The sequence below is a fragment of the Acyrthosiphon pisum genome, chromosome X, assembly GCF_005508785.2.
Source record: "Acyrthosiphon pisum isolate AL4f chromosome X, pea_aphid_22Mar2018_4r6ur, whole genome shotgun sequence".
In the NCBI taxonomy this organism is placed as follows: Eukaryota; Metazoa; Arthropoda; class Insecta; order Hemiptera; family Aphididae; genus Acyrthosiphon; species Acyrthosiphon pisum.
In genome coordinates, this window is record NC_042493.1 from 114067043 (window position 1) to 114078677 (window position 11635).

General features: G+C 27.3%; 2 long non-coding RNA genes across 2 annotated transcripts; one reads left to right on the forward strand and one right to left on the reverse strand.

Annotated features, from left to right (window-relative positions):
* The first annotated feature begins 153 nt into the window (after positions 1–153).
* Positions 154–2265, forward strand: LOC107884287. Its single transcript, XR_001679823.2, has 3 exons — positions 154–830; positions 1759–1818; positions 1900–2265. It is a non-coding gene; the product is annotated as an uncharacterized LOC107884287 (long non-coding RNA).
* Positions 2266–8907: 6642 nt separating this feature from the next.
* On the reverse strand, positions 8908–10748 carry LOC100575542. The gene is made up of 4 exons (XR_510897.3): positions 10596–10748; positions 10336–10519; positions 9790–9926; positions 8908–9220 (listed from the first exon to the last, which is right to left on the reverse strand). It is a non-coding gene; the product is annotated as an uncharacterized LOC100575542 (long non-coding RNA).
* Positions 10749–11635: the final 887 nt, after the last annotated feature.

An 11635-nucleotide genomic window follows, 5' to 3' on the forward strand; every position in this document is an offset into this window, starting at 1 on the left:
GTTAAATAATTATTGTATTAGTGTTCAACGTGTCCTGCACGGCGATCACTACATTCTTATGGATTTTGAAATTTGAAATTTTGAACAAAAAGTAAATAAAAAGCACGGTTTAAGATAAACACTTATAATATCTACAACCGTGATAAACAGGTAGGCATGTGGGGGCACGTCAGCTGAGCACTCGGCAGTGCAGGCTGCAAGCTCGCGTATATTTCACATTATGCGCATGACGTGTACTTCAGACTTGGAATAAACGGTAATTTGACAGGGGCACACGACATTGCGCTGACAACAGTCGACATCATAGACAAGTATACTATAATCGACATTTCGCGACTTGTGCACTCGTGACTCGTCGCAATATCGTTCCATGTGAAAGACTACGCACGCACTCGATCGCGAGTAATAAACTACAACTGTATGATCGCGACACGCCGACCGAACGAAGACCGTCTGATAATAAATAATTATAATATTGTACACGACAACTGTCTACTGTGAAGAACGCCGCCGAAAATACCCACGTAAAATATTTATTTTACACACGCACGCACGGATTGTGTAGTGTTTACTCGTTTTCGGATTAATTTTATACCTATTCGTAGGTATCGATATATCGTTGTTTTTGTATATCGTTTACAACTGTACGCGGCGACGCCATCGAAGCCATATCGCACGCAACCACCGGCGCCGCAATAGTTAATTTCATGGTCGTGACTCGTGGACTCTGCAGGTGTCAGCGTTCCCCTGTTCAGTTGTCACTCGCCGAATACGCGCACCGACGCCGCCGCAGCCGCCATATTGTACTGTGCACCATCCAGACGGCCAAAGTAAGAATTTTCTCAAAATTCGTCAAAATCGAAAATATGCAAATTATTTTTTTAGTTGGTACCTAATTCAGGTACACGTGTGATGTGTTGTATGCTATCTAAATAATTAAACTACTGAACGTAGGTACTTGTGCTATCTTCGTAAAAAATGTATTCTATACAAATGTGCCTTTTATGTCTCTTAAAAAAACATTCATAGACATTGACCGTACGCCGTAGTCGTAATGAAGTACGGGCCCCAGTTTTTAATCATGTCTTGGTTTGAAATATAAATTATTAGGGTCTGTGCTGCTGATGAAATTCTAGCCCCTCACCAGAAAACGTACGCCTCCATTCTTCCAGTAATAAATTACTCCACATATCCTTATATTACATTTTATACTTTATTGTGTATCCATAGTATATGTACGGTAGAACAGTTAAGATATTATATCAATTGATTACGACTTGCATACAATTTCCATCTTACATTCACACCTCACAATCACATAAATGATTATTAATAATTCATATTATTAAACTTAGTAAAGAAGAATTTTTTCTCAAATAAAATCATAAATATGTTCAAAATTACTATCAAAATATGTGCTATTGGTGAGCCAAGAAGTATATTACATTTAAGTAGGTATTATTTACTTACATTTTAGGTGAGATGCCTCACTTGCCCCACCCCCAAAACCGCCACTGTTGGCTACATACAATAATTTGCCATCTATTGAACATCATTAATTCAATATTTTTTATTTTAACAATTATTTATATTTAATAAATCTAACTAATTAGCTAATAATTTATAATTAATATATTATCATCTGTATTATGCAAGGTATTATGATAGTTTTTACGCCATAGGTTCTTAAATTTAGTATTAAGTTCTAACACAATGATTATATTAAAATTAAATACAATTTTTTTAATATTTTTAAAGGTTTATTAGTAAAAGAAATGGATGCCTTAGTTGATATGGAAATATGCCGAATGAGGCCAGGTGACTAAAATTATTATTATTTTTTTTTTAATATCAACATGAAAAATATACCTATTGGACTTAAATTACATTATAATATAGGAGTAGTCACATTAGATGGCTTGTTGTATGTGGAGAAGTGGAAATATCCACTATAAATACTGTAGAAATTTACAACCCAATCACCAATACTTGGATCATGGAGAAATTGTCAAGACTTGGAGTGCACATTTGTGGTGGGGTAGTCGTTGATATCCCACCACATTAGTAATAATCAGCATACAGAATGATTTCACTGTTGTGGAAGTAATATGAACTTATTTTTGTATAATTTATGATGAAATGTGATTTATTCTTTATATTTTTGTGAATGTGAATGTTTTTTTTTATAATTTAAATTGATTATTTAATTAATTAAATAAATAAGTTATAAAGTTAATCATATTACAGTATATCAGCAAAAACTTATATAATTTAGTATTAATTTAATTTATTTTAGAATCTATGAGGCCTGAGGAGTTATGGACTTATTGGTTTTTCCATGATTTCTTTTTTTGTATGTTTGTGTACACGATAATTGGATGTTTAGGTAAATTATTTTGTAGTTAAAAATGTTGGTTCATATTGTAAACATAAAATCTAAAAAAAAACAGTTTTTTGTTATATATGTATATTTTAAGCTCAAATTCGAACAAAATTAGATATTCTAACGAGCCACGACGAATAACTATTCCATTTATAGTTTGTTGTAATTTAAAATATTTAAAATATTCACAAATCATGGCTGGCACTTTTAAAGTACTTTAAATATAATATTTCAAATATTTTTACGAAAAAAAGTATTTAAGAATAATAACCTGGCAGTCAATTTGCATTTAAATATTTTTTTTATTGTATCAAGTAATTAAGAATATTAATTTGTAATACCTACTTCATTTTATACTGAAAAATGAAAAAAAATGTTGAAGAAAAATTACCAATAAAGACCAACTTAAGACTAATAAGTGATATTTATTTAACATCATTGATATAACTAAAGAACAAGTAAAAAAGGTATACTGTTAATCTTATTATTAGTTGTAAAAAAGTATGCATATCAAAATGTATTATTAATTAATTTAAATGTTGTTGTATGTGATTTTATAATCACAAAATGTGAAATATTCATTCAAAATTTAATAAAAAAAAAATGGCCTACACTTTTTTTAAAATAAACAATAATTGTAAATAATGCAAATTCAACACACTTTTAAATAAAAATATACTAATCCATATTATAATATAATAATTTATAAATTATTATACATTTTTTGAAATAAATATTTTTCAATTTTTGTTTCTCTGTTTTCTTCAAAGGTTTAAAATTTAAATCTGTATTGTGATTGTTATCAGCCAATAATGCTTGGTCTTCTTAATTATCAATATTTCTTCAACATCACGCATAGGAATATTGTTTGTTATACACATATTATTCAAGACTATACAAGGTAATTCTTTTATCATGAAACACTCATTATTTCAAAAAGTATTAATGTTTTTGAAAATATTCTTTTACATAGTTTCAAGTTTTTTAAAAAACAACGTTTTTATTAAATTATTATATTTTTAAATATTTTTTTAAGTTTTACTTTTTTGAATGACAAAATAAAATTTTAGTTTCTTATTCCAAAGCAGAATATTTTTCTACATAAAAATCGAATTTAGGACGACTAGTTTAAAAGTTATAAGTATTTATATAAGATTCCGTTTAAGTTTCCCTAAATTCCAAAAAAAAAAAAGTTTAGTGGAAAGTCAAAATTATTGGACCCGTAAATGAATAAATAATGTTCATTTACTTCTCACACATTGACACACCTAAAATGTACATGTAATATTAAATACCTAAACACTACTCCTTAAAACATGGTATGCTTCACCCACCTAAAGGAACAATGCGAAAGAAAATTAAGCATACTTCCAGTATCTTGATTTCAATTTTAAAAAGAAAATTTAGTTTGTATTCCTCTTTTGTAAGTTTGCTCGTAAGTGGATTCTTATATTTTTGATTTCGTCACTATCTACAACTAAGTCAAGTATAAGTTTATTTTGATAAAAATATAAACTTACTATGCATCATATTATATTAATTAAAAATAAAGTCGTAAATCCATTTCCGAGCAAACCTAGAAAATAGACTAACGAATACGCTCATATTTTTCAAAATTAATATAAGTTGATCTAAACGAGGTGAATTTCTATAAATTTTTTGGTACTATTTACATAAAATTTCTACAGCCAGAGCAAAAGTATTTTTTTCGTGTACATTGCCTTGAACATGCGCGTATGGGTGTTAGAACATTTCTAAGTATCTTAGTAACCAGAATATAAAAATATTAAATATTATTACCTGCATTGCTCAGAAATTTTCCTCAGACTACAGAAATGAAAAAATACGATAAATGTTAAGACAGTACAAAACAAATCGTAAATCTGGGAATTAAAATTTCGTCGCGAAAAGTGCGATAACGGATTATACACACTAATGTTAATTTACTTCTCACACATTGACACAGTCAAAATGTACAAGTAGTATTAATTGCCTAAACGCTACTCCTTAAAACATGGTATGCTTCAGCCGCCTTAATATTTACTTTAAAAATGTACCTAATTAATTTTCTTATACAATATTAATACATTATATATGACTTTGATTACTATTCCTTACACTTATGATACTTACCTACAGTTTACAAAATATATTATAATTACATAATATACAAATTAAAAATAATGATCGATATGAAAGTAAGTTAAAAAATATATAAGAAAAGTTCTAAGCCTTTTTATACAATAATAATGGTAATAATTTATATTATATTTATATAAATTAATTTAACAATATATAATTTCATCTAAATTTGAACTTAAAATACTGTGAAAAATAACGTTTATATATTTTTGAAATTTTCACATTGTCTGTACATGTATGAATTATTTATAAGAATCGTTGTTTTAAATTTTCAATCTTTATCTATAAAGATTAAACATTTTATAATTTTAAAATTTGTGAAGGATTTGTTAGAGTTGACGTTTTGTTGAAACACGTTTTAATATTTCAGACTTGGCTTTTTCGACCATTTATAAATTCTCACCAGCATGCGTTTATTCAGCCTCAATTATTGGATTTTTATAATAAAATTAAATGTGTTTTATTAAAAATATAAAATGTATGTATTAACATTTTTGAAGCTTACCTTTGGAAGTTACTAAAATTCCCGGGCATTTTTTCAAAATTCAACTAGAACATTTCCATCGAGATCGAATACCTATACTCGAAACGAGATTATGATGAATCGTATACGTTTAAAAGCCTCGAAATAAAATCAAAAACGAAGTAGTAATACAAAATTGTTTGGTGACATATTTGTCACAGACTCGAGATTTCTATACTATATATAGAAATCTGTATTCTGTGTACGTTACACATTGTACGTACAACGTACGTATTGTTATTATTAGTATCAACCATTGTTCGTTGTCTTACTGCTATGGAGGCTTGACCAGAGCCGGAATGGAAGAGTTTCGGCACACTACTCTCTGTTGTAAGCAACAGCATTTTTCCTACATTTATCGGCCGAATTTAGACTAACAATATATTAAATTTTCCTCAATATAGTATAGTAGTACAACAATTAGGAACATTTTCTTTGTTGATTACAAATAAAATGTATAATGTATCAATACATAGGTATAAATACCTAAGTAACACTAAGTATAAAGCAGTATAGCTAATTAAATCTTATAATTATATATTTATTTTATAAAAAATATAAAGCATGATAATAAGTTAATAAGTAATAATAAGTTTTTAATAATGTCCAAAATATCTTCAAACTTCAAATCATTCAATATATCTTTTTCTACAGACATCAATAAAAACGCATCTAAGCGGTGGTGGTTATTAGATAGTGAAGCGCGTAGACGATTTTTGATAATTTTTAATTTGCTAATTAGCTATAGGAAATAGGTACTAGAAAATATCTATATTAACAATAGGGTAATATTTGGACAGTAATATTTTTATACATTGCAGAAAACACAAGTGGCCGAAAACAATGTTTATGTTTTTTGGTGCCCATGAACTTTCTTTACAATTTTTTTGTACCTACGTCCGATGACGTAAAAGTCTTACTTGTACCTCAATAGATGCTGACAGTAGGTATAGTAATAAAGACATCAATATAAATAATTGTTTGTACAGAAATGAATACCTATTCAACGGTATTGTAATTATTTAAAATACACAATTTAGTACCTACCTACCTATAGTGATATTATATTTAAAATGTAATTTATTTTTCAAAAAAAAATGTATGAAAATTTAATGTATATAAGTACCTAATATAGAGTATTATGATTCATACTAATTATTATAAAATAGTTATATTATATTCTCACCTAGTTAATTGAAACCTGAAATTTAGTAAAATTTAGTTTTACGGCTATATTCCAATTTATAATAGTAACATTATATTTATACATTGAAAACGCAAGTGACCGCAAACAATGTTTATATTTGTTGGTACCTACTTGAGAACTTCCTTTACAATATTTTTGTATTAGGAATAGTGTAATGTTGAGTAATTTTTATTCACAGTCTTTTAAATGAAAATAATTTGTCAAATTATAATTAATCTTTAACTCCCTATTTGATCTTCAAAAAAAAAAATATATATATATAGATATTTTACGTTTTGGTTCGCGAGACCTATTGCACAAATTAAAAAATCAAATATAAAAGGAAAAAAAAATATTGTTAGACCAGAAAAATAAAATAAATATCTCTTTTACAAATTCAGAAAAATTATGAATACCTATATAACAAAAATGTATCGCATGTCAACGGTTATAACTTTGGATAAAAATATTTTTACAGACCGCAGAACCTATATTTTTCAATTCAGTAGGATACAGGGATAAAAATGTATAAAAAAAATTTGAGTTTTTCAAGTTTTAAAATAGTCTGTCTAATATTCACTTTCAGAACACCGTGGGCCGTCATCGCAATGACGTGCTATACGTATAGCATAGTATAGTCATGACTATTAACTAGTATTATAAGTATTAACTATTAAGAAATAAATAATAATCAAGATAATAATGAATTATGAATTATAATAAATTTATCTTGACTTATTATGTGAAATTTTACTTTTTACTTTTTAGATATTTGCCAAGTTTTATTAATATGGGTAGAATACAGACTAACCCAGTGGCATATTATTCAAAATATAAAATTATTAAAAAATCCAAGTGTTTGGTTGAAAATTGTAAAACTACATTAAATGGACTACACTCTGGTAATATGGAGACTCATTTAAGGACTAATCATAAAAAAAAATACGAAGAGTTACAGGGAAAAAAAAGTAAAGAGATAAAGATAAACGAATGTCATCAGAAATGAATTGTATAGATCAAAGAAAAAGAAAAGTGTGCTACATCTGTGTTAATAAACTTGATTTAAATTTAAACTTTGTGTATAAAAATAAAAATAAAATGTATATATTATATTATAATAATTCAGGTGATCGTACAGACAGATTTAAATAGAGTGTTTACTATATAACTAAGGAATCATTATTAGTTAAACTTAATTTTAATACTTAATGAAACGCATGTATAGAACTAACCACAATAAATGGTAGATCATTTTCAACAATTGTCTAACCGAAAATAAACTTATTAGTTTGAAAATTGATGGTGTAACTAGAAAAGAACGATCAATTCTAGAAATTAATGTTCAACTTATGGTAGATGATAAACTTGTGGTGAAAACTCTAGCGATGGTTGAATTGTTTGAAAAACATACTGCTGAAAATCTTAAAAATTCTGATAGCTATACATTTATAATTATTATTATAATAATACATATATACTTTATAATATTGAATTTAAAATTTAAAACCTTGTTTATTTAATTTAAAATTAGTCAAATTAATAAACTAGGTAATTATGTTCTAAATACTTAAATAATAATTTTTTTTTTTAATGTTTTTTCAGATTTTTAAAGTCATTAGTAAATTTAATATAAAAAAACAACAAATACTTTCTATTACTTCAGACAATGCTAAGAATATGGTGAACATGGTTGATTTAATATCTTCTTCAGATATTATAGATTAAGATGACTTTGGCTTAAATGAAAATGATTTGTTAGTTCAAGATGGATCTGAAAATGAATCATTTGAATTGCTTTTAGAGACAGCTATTCAACCATCAATCTTAACTAGAATGATACACTGTTAAGCTCATACTCTGCAACTATGTGTTTTAGATGGTATTTTGGAAAGCCATTGGACAGCCATTCAAAATGTAATTTGGAAAGCTAGAAAAGTAATATATTTCACATTTATTAACTTAGATAATATTAAAAAACTCATTATATTATTTTAAATGTTAATACTGTAATATATTCTAATTCTAAAACTGTTAACTTTGTAAGGTATATCTATTTGGCTATTTGTTATAAAATGTTTAATTACTAGTTATATAATTCTATTATACTATTATAGGTTATAAAATATCCGTACACCAAAAATGGCAACATAAGTTAAAGTTCTTAAATTAAAAAAGGCTATTCTTGATATAGAACCTAGATGGGATACTACCTACCTAATATTAGAACGTTTGTCGGAATTAATGCCATTTTGTATAGACCATGCTAATACAAATACATTGTTAAAACTAAGTGTAAATGAATGGTTAGGTTGGATATATTATGGTAACCAATAACATACAACAAAAATTAAAATATTTACAGTCATATAATATATTATATTAAGGGGATAAAGAGGGGGCAGGTACTGAAAAATATGCTGGGCATCAAGGTTTATAAATGTTCACCACGCCACTGGCTACAGTTATACTTATATCTCATATTATATTATGATTTATTTTTTTCATACTTAGTAATAATTTCTTATATTTTAGTATGTACAAATAACTGCTGCAAGTATAATATAATATGAATACGACAAATATTAAAAGTATGACAGTGTAATTTATAATGATTTTAAATAGGTACCTACTATTCTTTTTTATTATAAAATTTAAAAATAAAGTTTTCTTAAATTAGTCATTGACAAAATAATTTTATTCACAAACACAACTCTACAGTGTATATGTATAGTATTTTTTTGCTTAAATAAAGTAACTAATTACTTTCTGATGGGTAGTGGGAGGAAAACGTAGGAAAAATAAGTACACACATTTAAGGAAATAGGTACCTATCAGAATATATCTAATTTAAAAGTCTTCTTAAATTATGTCCATTGTTGATAGTTGAAGAATTTTAATAACAGCCACTGAAGCTTTTTGGTAATTGCATACTCTATTTCAAAGAAGTTTGTCTTTCCTCGTTGTAAATGGGAACAGGCTTGACGACCTGTAAACCAATAAATTACGTATTTAATTCAATTTCATAAATAATATTACTATGATCATCAATTTTTATCAATTCTTACTATAAGCATAAGCTAAATATACAATTGAACATTTAATACATATTTAACTACAACATAATTTGCAAATTGTTGAAGAATTTTGTCGAAATGTGATCTGTAAATGCTTATGAAAAATGGTGGCCACGTATATATTATATTTGTGAACAGATATTATAGAAATTATAATAGGATGCCCGTATTACATTTTCAAACTCTTTGACATAGCAAAGAACTTTTTATTGACAAAAATTTTAAAAACAAAACTAATTGAAAAAATTGAAATGTATTATCCCCGTAACTAGCTGAAAAAGAGTAAAATCGTTTTAAAAATTGTATGGTGTATAGAAAATGCTAATAGGAACATTCGGCAAACAAATTATGTATCTAATACCTAGGTATTTTTTACCAATAAATGAAAATCAATATTTGTCCAAAATATAATCATTTTTCCTCAATCATCTTTTGTTTTTCACAATGTATTTTAAAACAACTGGGAACATCCAATCTTTACCTGTTTCCAACTAGATGCACTTTCCCTTCAGAAAAGATACCAATGTCCAAACTAGTTATGTGTTTCTTTGCAATTTAAATATGTTGAGGCCCTCTGCGTTATTAAAATTGGATTCTTGCTCACCAAAATTGTATTACCTAAAAATTAAAACTTTATTAAAAATATGTCAGTGCACCATTTGTCTTCTTTAATTGCATAACGAGCAACATGCAAATGTGTGTACAGTAGATCCAGTTTTGTACCGTTAGTCTTATAATATTAGAGTGATATGACATAATGTTATAATCAAACTTAAAAGGCTAGAATATTTTTTAAAGAACCTTATGGGGGCAAGTACTTGTTATATTTGTATTTCATCTTTAAAACAAGTCATGGATATTTTAAGATTGTAACATATAATTATTTATTTTGACTAAATGGGCTGAATATAATATGTCCACGCACACAATTAGATATTATACAATGTGTCCCGTGAACAGGTTGGTATGTTAACTAATAACACAGTAAAATAGATCTGGAATAAAAACCTATCAACAATATTCTCACCTTTCAGTTTCATAATTCACTCCAATAAGGTATGGCTTCATCTGCAGAGTCGGTAGAATTATCTTCAAAAAAGTCAACGTCAGAAAAATTATCAATACATTGGCTCCACTACGTAGCTCCTTGTATGTGGTACATCATATATTTTACTTTAGATAACCATAATAAGTATAATCCATTGTATGAGCTAAAAACGATAAACTATTAAGTAACTTTTGGTTTTGGCAAACATTTAAAATTGGATACTTGAGTGATATACTTACATAAGTGTGTGTGAATTATACATTATTGGGTATCTAATGCTTTTCTGCGTGAATTAAAATCAACTGTATGGACTCCAAATCCTTTATTCGTCTGTTCATTTTCTTCTAACTCATCGTTGGAGAATCAAAATTTTTTGAAAATGCAAATTGTAAAAAATATATAATTACTTAATTTACGAATTATGTTAAACAATTTTACCTTTTAGATGCGATTTACTAGTCGTGCTCAGAGTAGTACCAATGAATACCGTAGTATTACCGTTAGTAGTACCGTGAATCACTAACATTTATTTTACTTCTCTATCCCAGACAGGTGGTTTGGATTATGTTTTGAGACAGCCTCTGACCATGTTTACTAATTTACCGAGCATTGTTTACAACCACTAATTATTGTGAAATGATTACCGCAGAATTCTATGCCAGGTAGAAATTGGGATAATCATTTAATTCAAAGATTTTTAGCCATTATTTGCTTCTATTTCATTGATTTTTTGGAAATCTATGTTTGTGAACAAATTAGCAAATTAGACTGACTCCATATTATTAAGAAATATAATCATTACAACCAGAAAATAATACTTACAAATGAAAATGTACGTAATGTGGCGAGACGATACTTTGGATGTTTTACTGAAAAGAATACACTTATCCATGGTGGTTTTATATTAAAATGTATGAATAGAAATCTGTACGACTGTTCTGTGGTCTGCATTTTTTGTTCGAATTTCAAATAATCGCGATTCGCGAGTGATTCAAATTTAAAGTCGGCATACGAAAAAATAATAAATATTACGTTGTTATTTATTTGATAACAATTATTACTATTTCGTTGTACATAGTGATAAGACAGAATCGCGGGCATTAAATTTTCGAAATTTCGTGAACGATGCAGCTCCACGGTTTAAGACGTAACACGGGCATTTTATTGTCTCCGTCTTATATAGCAAATTTACGATCAGCAGATCACATTTAGCATCATTAGTTTAAAAATTAGAGTGAATCGATCTATATTGATACAATGATACCTACTATTGGCAAAT